The sequence below is a fragment of the Bos mutus genome, chromosome 16 (assembly GCF_027580195.1).
Source record: "Bos mutus isolate GX-2022 chromosome 16, NWIPB_WYAK_1.1, whole genome shotgun sequence".
NCBI lineage: Eukaryota > Metazoa > Chordata > Mammalia > Artiodactyla > Bovidae > Bos > Bos mutus.
Genome location: NC_091632.1, coordinates 11162691 through 11171645, shown reverse-complemented (window position 1 = coordinate 11171645; position 8955 = coordinate 11162691). Strand labels below are relative to the sequence as shown.

Genomic DNA, 8955 nt, shown 5'->3' with positions numbered 1-8955 from the left:
AAATCCTCAGCTGGGTTAAGGTTAAAAGGATGAGTTAACCGCCCCCAAACTAGACAGCTATCCCAAAAGAAAATAAAATGGGCAGGTTGCGGTTTTCTTCTCAAGTTCACCGTCAATGTCTGTGTACTCCAGACCCCACCGATCAAGGAGGCAACCATTCACTAGCTCTGGGCATTGCTTTTTTTTTTTTTCCCTTCTATCTCCCTCTCAATTACTGACCCAGTCCACATCTCTGCATCTGTATCTGTCACTGTTCCCCTCTAAGAATATCAAATAATCTTAGCTTCTGTTCAGACTCGTTGCCCTGCCCTGGAGATTCTCTCCCTTTATAACCTGCCAATAAGGTATTAATACATTAGTTACCTCAGAGTGCACTCTATAATGAGGGCCGTGGACATTATTTAGCTGAATTTGATGGCAACAACTCATTGACATTGGTAAGGTTAATCATCTACCGCTTTATTTCATTGAATGAATTGAACAACACTGAGCACATTGATCCACGAGGTCCTACAATTCGTCTTGGCTGTTACTTTAATGGTGCCATGGCATCAATGCCCTTTAAGTAATTGGCACCAGGAAGAGATGGACTTGGCCTTGTCACGTCAGATTAGAGCAATGTTAAATTGTAAACGATTTTTGCCTTGCCTTGATTCTCTCTTTCCTCTCATTTTACATCCTCCTGATTGAAGAGGCAGGAAGGGGCTCATAGAGGCCAAGAGAGTGAGTCTGGCTGTATTGTGAAGAGACAGAATTATGCATTCAGGAATGCAAAGATCAACATTTTTGAAGCCCTGAGTCCCTTCAGATCATCATGCCTGTGTGACCTGGGGTGGGCTTCTAAGCCTCCTTAGATCTCAGTGTCTTCATTTTTAAAATGAGGACAATTAATAAAATCTACTCATCCCCAACCTGCTTCACAAATGATACGTCCTAGTTCCAAGACCTGATGCTTTGCCTTTGGTGTGAGGAGATGATGGAAGAAAGAGAATAGAGTGGGCCGGGATCTCACCTGAGCCCTGCCCACAAGGACGGGCAGGTATCAGCTTGAGGACAGTGCAGAGCAGAGGCTAGCTCTGAGGTGGCACCCGGGAAAGCTGGAGATAGAGTCTATGGTCCTGGTGAGTGTGTGGGTTTGCCAGGAGTGGGCAATGAGATCCTGACCGGGTAGGTAGAACACAGGAGTCAAGATTATGTGTGAAGCCAGACACGTGGTCAGTACTTAGGAGTATGTCCTTGAGATGTTTGTCTAGAAGGAATGAATTTGGGATAGACTCTATGTCCTGAAGGTGAGCCTTGGGTGGGTGGAAACTTTGAAAGAGGGGTGTTGGCTGATGGAAAGATGGGCTCTGGCTGGGGGACTGCACAGAGCTTAGTGATCTCTCTGCCAAGAGATACCCCTTTTTATTTTAGCTGGTGGGATTCTAGTGGTAACTGGGCCACTGAACCCCACTAAGTCTGAAGTCTACAATCTCACTATATTAAAAATTGTCGCTCTTTAGTCGCTAAATCATGTCCGACTCCTTTGCAACCCTATGGACCGTAGCCCATCAGGCTCCTCTGTCCATGGGAGTTCCTAGGCCAGATTACTGGGGTGAGCTGCTATTTCCTCCTCAGGGGATCTTCCCGACCCAGGGATCAAACCCGTGTCTCCTGCATTGGCAGATGCGTTCTTTACCACTGAGCCACCAGGGAAGCCCAGATTAAAAACCAAGTCGATTCAAATTTCCGCCTTAGTCAGGATTGGCTAAGAATTTGGGAGAGGATGCAGAAAGAGGTGAGGTCTGAGCCAGCAAAGAGAAGCTCATGGCACATGAGGGCTGAGGAGGTCCACATACTGAAGCTGGCTTTACCACTTGCTTGCTGGCTGGCTTGATTCATACTCAGATTACTAAAGAGCTCTGAGCTTCATTTCCCTCCTCGGTAAAAGAGGAAGTGACACGACTCCGCAGGGGCTTTATAAAATTGGCTGCTGTAACGTGTGGGGTGGGATGGAGCCTGGCTGGCTGGGGGAGGACCGGCAGCATCAATTTCTGTTTGAAAGGAATGAAATGAGGCAGAAGAAAAAGACATGAAGTATGTCTAACATCATTCATTTAGCAGGCATGCTATGTACCAGACGCTAAACTTGGAGTTGAATAAACAAAGATAGACCATATGGTATTCCTGCCCCCAAGTTGCCCACAATCTAAGAGAGGAGACAGACTGTATATTTTGATGTCAACTCTGAAATATTTGGTCCCCAAGAAAGGAAAAAATTATCGAAATACAGGAAGAGAAAGTGTGGGGCCTCTTTCTTTCCATCATCTTGCTCACCCACCACAGCACACTACTTCTGCTCCTCCTGGGACTGGATGCGCGCGTTTCACTCTGGAGGAAATTATTAGGGAGGCACACTTGGCTGCAGATCTAAGCCCTGTTCTCCAGTAAAATTTACCAATAAAGTTTATATTTTTATATCCATCTGTTTGACAACTGTGTCTTATTTCTCAATTGATTCTGAATTCAACTGGGGAATAGAGGGGGTGTTGTTTATTGGTTTTCACAAAATCCAACAAGACACAGGTTATTGTACTGCAGAAAGATGCGTAAAGCATAGAATTAATATGTAGTAGGGAGGGATTTATTTTATATGTTGTGTGTGTGTGCATTCACACATGTGTACACATGCATATGAAGAGAGGGTGTGTCAGGAAAAATTTACAGAAATGGGGATGGGTCACTATCCAAAGGATGATTGGAAAAAGAAAGACAAGAAGACTGCATGTAGAGAGAATTGAGAAGGTGAGAAAGAGCATACGTAAATAAACCAGAAAAGTAAAAGTGATGTGCAAATTTTCATTAGGAGTATTAGTATCATTTTGTCAACCTTGTATTAAAGAGCCCAGTTTCACAGGATAGCATTTCTCAGCTCTCTCCCTTCAGAGCTGACGATGCCCTAGTAAACAGAGAAATACTCCATCAGAACTGTCCCTGTGCTGATTGTGATGACACTGCAGAATCCTTAGGGGCATTGCTTCACCTCAACAGCTCTGAAGCTTGAGTTTGGGTCTCACTGTGCCATTATCAGGGCACACTGCGCGAGACTCCAGTTTCCCTGTGTAGAAAAGGAGCAGCGATATCATCCCTAAGCCTTCCTCCAGCCCTGACCTTCGTGGAGCTCTTATCCTTTCACATTGTTTTGTTTTGTTTCAGTCAATTCTTTCTTGACCTTTCCAGCTCTCAACAGAGCTTTCCATTCTCAAGGTCTGTATAGATTAATTATCAATATTTCAGATCTTGCTTTGCCAACTCGTGGAAGCACATCCCTGTAGGATATCACTTGACTCTTATTTCTCCACTCCTTTATTATCCACAAAGGAGAGTGTATTAAATTTGTAGAGAGGAAAAAATAGTGGGCTGAGCCAGTTTGGTTTTAAAATCAAATACAATTCTTGAAGCCCTTCTCCTTCCCTTAAGGACTCCCATTACCCAGTAGTCATACTTACAGACCCATAAAAAAGGTTAATGCCAAGATTGTCTCTATCCTGAAAGTAGGGCAAATATGGAAATGTTTATTCCTCTAGGGCAGAGCTTCTCAACCTTGGCACTATTGACATTTGGGCTAGATGATTTTTTTCTTGCGGGGCGGGAGTGGGGTCAGGGTTAGCCTGTGCCCGGTAGGATGTTTAAGGCATTGACTGTCTTTACTACCTGGAGGCCAGTAGCACTGTGTCCCCAGTCATGACGATTAAAAACGTATGCAGGCACTGTCCAATGTCCTTGGAGGGTCAAAAGTGCTCTTTGAGAATCTAAGAGGTTACGTTTCCCCTAGCTGAGGTGACTGAATTGATCATGAGGATGCATGCGCATCTTTAGAGAATACTTCTTTTTTAATATTATTCATTCCTGTATTCATTGAACAAATTAAGTTGCTACCAGAAATGTTTGCTACACTTCTTGGCTACTGAAACTGTCATTGTTTGGATCTGTTTTAAGCCTGACAGTGCTGGCTTTCTCTTGGCCACAGTAGCCCCTGCTGCTGTTCACCACCTTATGTATATGGTGTTTGGCTCAGTCCAGTGCTTTTGTGACCCTGTGGACTATAGCCTGCCAGGCTCCCCTGTCCATGGAATTTTCCAGGCAAGAATATTGGGTTGTTGTCCCTGACCTGGGTAGAGTGGCAGCTGGTTGATGGCGCCTGTCTCATGTCAATGGGGGATGAAACAACTCCTTGTTTATCCCAGCTTGACTTTTGCCCTGTGCCCATGCCTGGTTCATGCCCTAGACACATAGATTAAAAAAGAAAAAAGAATACTGGGCTGCCCTTTCCTACTCCAGGGGATCTTCCTGAGCTAGTGATCAAACCTTTGTCTCCTACATTAGCAGGTGGATTCTTTGCAAGCTGGGAAGCATTCATCATCTTGGGGCTTGCTCATTTCCAGCTCTGTGCTTCCAGACCTGTCGCTCATCCACAGGAAATCATCTGCAACAGCAAGAACACCAAGGGTCTGAAGGTAAGGCCTTGAATTCTAGCTCTGGTTCTGCCAGTTCCCAGCTGTGTGACCTTAGAACAGCAAAGTCTGTGTGAATGTCACATCCTGGTCTGAAAAATGGGAAGGACACGTGGCACTCTCCTGCTTACTTATCCGGTTGATTGAGGGGAAAAAGAAGAGCAAGGCAGAGGACGTGATCTGAAAAGGAGACAGCACTGTACAAGAGAGAAACATTGTTGTTCTTATGATCATTATCTGTAAAACAAAATGGTATTAACAAGAAGTGCTTGTTAAGCAGAGAGAAAGCCAGCTGAGGGAGAGAAAGAATTACCACCTAGATTGGGACAGGATAAGGAGTTAGAGCAGAAAGGCATAGTCCTTTGCTGAATTGGGGGCAACTAAGCTCACTTCCCACTCCAGTACTGTTGCCTGGAAAATCCCATGGATGGAGGAGCCTGGTAGGCTGCAGTCCATGGGGTCACTAAGAGTCAGACACAACTGAAGTGACTTAGCAGCAGCAAGCTCACTTCTGACAGAATGTGGTCCACTGGGGAAGGGAATGGCAAACCACTTCAGTATTCTTGCCTTGAGAACCTCATGAACAGTATGAAAAGGCAAAATGATAGAATACTGAAAGAGAAACTCCCCAGGTCGGTAGGTGCCCAATATGCTACTGGAGATCAGTGGAGGAATAACTCCAGAAAGAATGAAGGGATGGAGCCAAAGCAAAAACAATACCCAGCTGTGGATGTGACTGGTGATAGAAGCAAGGTCCGATGCTGTAAAGAGCATATTGCATAGGAACCTGGAATGTCAGGTCCATGAATCAAGACAAATTGGAAGTGGTCAAACACGAGCTGGCAAGAGCGAACATTGACATTCTAGGAATCAGCAAACTAAAATGGACTGGAATGGGTGAATTTAACTCAGATGACCATTGTATCTACTACTGCGGGCAGGAATCCCTCAGAAGAAATGGAGTAGCCATCATGGTCAACAAAAGAGTCTGAAATGCAGTACTTGGATGCAATCTCAAAAACAAAAGAATGATCTCTGTTTCCAAGGCAAACCATTCAATATCACAGTAGTCCAAGCCTATGCCCCAAACAGTAATGCTGAAGAAGCTGAAGTTGAACTGTTCTATGAAGACCTACAAGACTTTTTAGAACTAATATCCAAAAAAGATGTCCTTTTCATTATAGGGGACTGGAATGCAAAAGTAGGAAGTCAAGAAACACCTGGAGTAACAGGCAAATGAATACGCAATGAAGCAGGGCAAAGACTAATAGAGTTTTGCCAAGAGAACGCACTGGTCATAACAAACACCCTCTTCCAACAACACAACAGAAGACTCTACACATGGACATCAGCAGATGGTCAACACTGAAATCAGATTGATTATATTCTTTGCAGCCAAAGATGGAGAAGTTCTATACAGTCAGCAAAACAAGACCGGGAGCTGACTGTGACTCAGATCATGAACTCCTTATTGCCAAATTCAGACTTAAATTGAAGAAAGTAGGGAAAACCACTAGACCATTCAGGTATGACCTAAATCAAATCCCTTATGATTATACAGTGGAAGTGAGAAATAGATTTAAGGGACTAGATCTGATAGACAGAGTGCCTGATGAACTATGGACTGAGGTTCATGACATTGTACAGGAGACAGGAAACAAGACCATCCCCATGGAAAAGAAATGCAAAAAAGCAAAATGGCTGTCTGGGGAGGCATTACAAATAGCTGTGAAAAGAAGAGAAGCGAAAAGCAAAGCAGAACAGGAAAGATATAAGCATCTGAATGCAGAGTTCCAAAGAGTTCTTATCTCTCCAAATAGCAAGGAGAGATAAGAAAGACTTCCTCAGCTATCAGTGCAAAGAAATAGAGGAAAACAACAGAATGGGAAAGACTAGAAATCTCTTCAAGAAAATCAGAGATACCAAGGGAACATTTCATGCAAAGATGGGCTCAGTAAAGGACAGAAATGCTATGGACCTAACAGAAGCAGAAGATATTAAGAAGAGGTGGCAAGAATACACAGAAGAACTGTACAAAAAAGATCTTCATGACCAAGATAATCACAATGGTGTGATTACTCACCTAGAGCCAGACATCCTGGAATGTGAAGTCAAGTGGGCCTTGGAAAGCATCACTATGAACAAAGCTAGTGGAGATGATGGAATTTCAGTGGAGCTATTTCAAATCCTGAAAGATGATGCTGTGAATGTGCTGCACTCAATATGCCAGCAAATTTGGAAAACTCAGCAGTGGCCACAGGACTGGAAAAGGTCAGTATTCGTTCCAATCCCAAAGAAAGGCAATGCCAAAGAATGCTCAAACTACCGCACAATTGCACTCATCTCACATGCTAGTAAAGTAATGCTCAAAATTCTTCAAGCCAGGCTTCAACAATACGTGAACCGTGAACTTCCAGATGTTCAAGCTGGTTTTAGGAAAGGCAGAGGAACCAGAGATCAAATTGCCAACATCTGCTGGATCATCGAAAAAGCAAGAAAGTTCCAGAAAAACATCTATTTCTGCTTATTGACTATGCCAAAGCCTTTGACTGTGTGAATCACAATAAACTGTGGAAAATTCTGAAAGAGATGGGAATACCAGACCACCTCAATAGAACTGGACATGGAACAACAGACTGGTTCCAAATAGGAAAAGGAGTACATCAAGGCTATATATTGTCACCCTGCTTATTTAACTTATATGCAGAGTACATCTTGAGAAATGCTGGGCTGGATGAAGCACAAACTGGAATCAAGATTGCCGGGAGAAATATCAATAACCTCAGATATGCAGATGAAACCACCCTTATGGCAGAAAGTGAAGAGGAACTAAAAAGCCTCTTCATGAAGGTGAAAGAGGAGAGTGAAAAAGTTGGCTTAAAACTCAACATTCAGAAAACTAAGATCATGGCATCTGGTCCGATCACTTCATGGGAAGTAGATGTTGAAACAGTGGAAACAGTGTCAGACTATTTTTCTGGGCTCCAAAATCACTGCAGATGGTGACTGCAGCCGTGAAATTAAAAGACGCTTACTCCTTGGAAGGAAAGTTATGACCAACCTAGATAGCATATTCAAAAGCAGAGACATTACTTTACCAACAAAGGTCCGTATTTTGGGTTTTTCCAGTGGTCATGTATGGATGCAAGAGTTAGACTGTGAAGAAAGCTGAGTGCTGAAGAATTGATGCTTTTGAACTGTGGTGTTGGAGAAGACTCTTGAGAGTCCCTTGGACTGCAAGGAGATCCAACCAGTCCATTCTAAAGGAGATCAGTCCTGGGTGTTATTTGGAAGGAATGATGCTAAAGCTGAAACTCCAATACTTTGGCCACCTCATGTGAAGAGTTGACTCATTGGAAAAGACTCTGATGCTGGGAGGGATTGGGGGCAGGTGGAGAAGGGGACGACAGTGGATGAGATGGCTGGATGGCATCACCGACTCAATGGACATGAGTTTGAGTAAACTCCGGGAGTTGTTGATGGACAAGGAGGCCTGGTGTGCTGCGATTCATGGGGTCGCAAAGAGTCGGACACGACTGAGCAACTGAACTGAAGTCAACTGAAGCTCACTTCGTCTTCCTAGGTAGCTCAGCAGTAAAGAATCTGCCTGCAGTGCAGGAGATGTGGGTTTGGTCCCTGGAGAAGGAAATGGCAACCCACTCCAGCATTCTTGCCTGGGAAATCCCATGGACAGAGGAGCCTGGTGGCTACAGTCTATAGGGTCGCAAAGAGACACCACTCAAGTGACTGAGCACGTGTGCAAGCTCACTTCCTCTCAGAGCAGGAGCCTAAAGATAAGAAGCACCGGTGTGGCTGTCAATGGGGCTCCCCTGGGCTGCTTTTTGGGGCCTGGGTCCAGATTTCTAAGTACAGTTCTTTTATACAGAGGAAAAATTAGAAAGTATCTAATATATGTTAGGTATATATATTAGATACTTCCTGTGTGCCGGGCATTAAGCTAGAAGTGTTTCTGAAGATGCTTTCAGAAGCACTGCGTCTAGAAAGCATGAAAGAGCTGACATTTCTCTCACAGCCCCATCTATACCATCCCAATAGTCCAATGGAGTGTTTCTCTGTCTCTTAAGAAGAAACCTAAAGTACCTGGGAAACACTAGAACATGGAACTGCGTGGTCCGTGAAATGACTTTAATGAATTGTGATCCACGTGCCACAGTTCTGTTCTTGTGTAATAATAATGGGGATAGTAAGCACGTGTGCAATGCCTAGTACAGGCCAGGCACTAACCTAGACACTTCACGGTTTATGCATTAATTAACACAGACTGAACGTGAATATGAATATGAGCATTATCACACAGAGAGGCCTGCGACCCTCCTTCCCTGCTACCCTGGGTTCTATGCCTCTGGATTTTCAGTGAGAAGTGAGTGAAAGTGAACGTCACTGTCATGTCCAACTCTTTGCGACCCCATGGACTATGCAGTCCATGGAATTCTCCAGGCCA

The 8955-nt window shown here is 44.2% G+C and overlaps 1 non-coding gene across 1 annotated transcript; it reads left to right on the top strand.

Moving 5' to 3' along the window:
- The first annotated feature begins 4140 nt into the window (after positions 1–4140).
- LOC138991298 (small nucleolar RNA SNORA48) lies at positions 4141–4275 on the top strand. Its single transcript, XR_011467327.1, has one exon. It is a non-coding gene; the product is annotated as a small nucleolar RNA SNORA48 (small nucleolar RNA).
- Positions 4276–8955: the final 4680 nt, after the last annotated feature.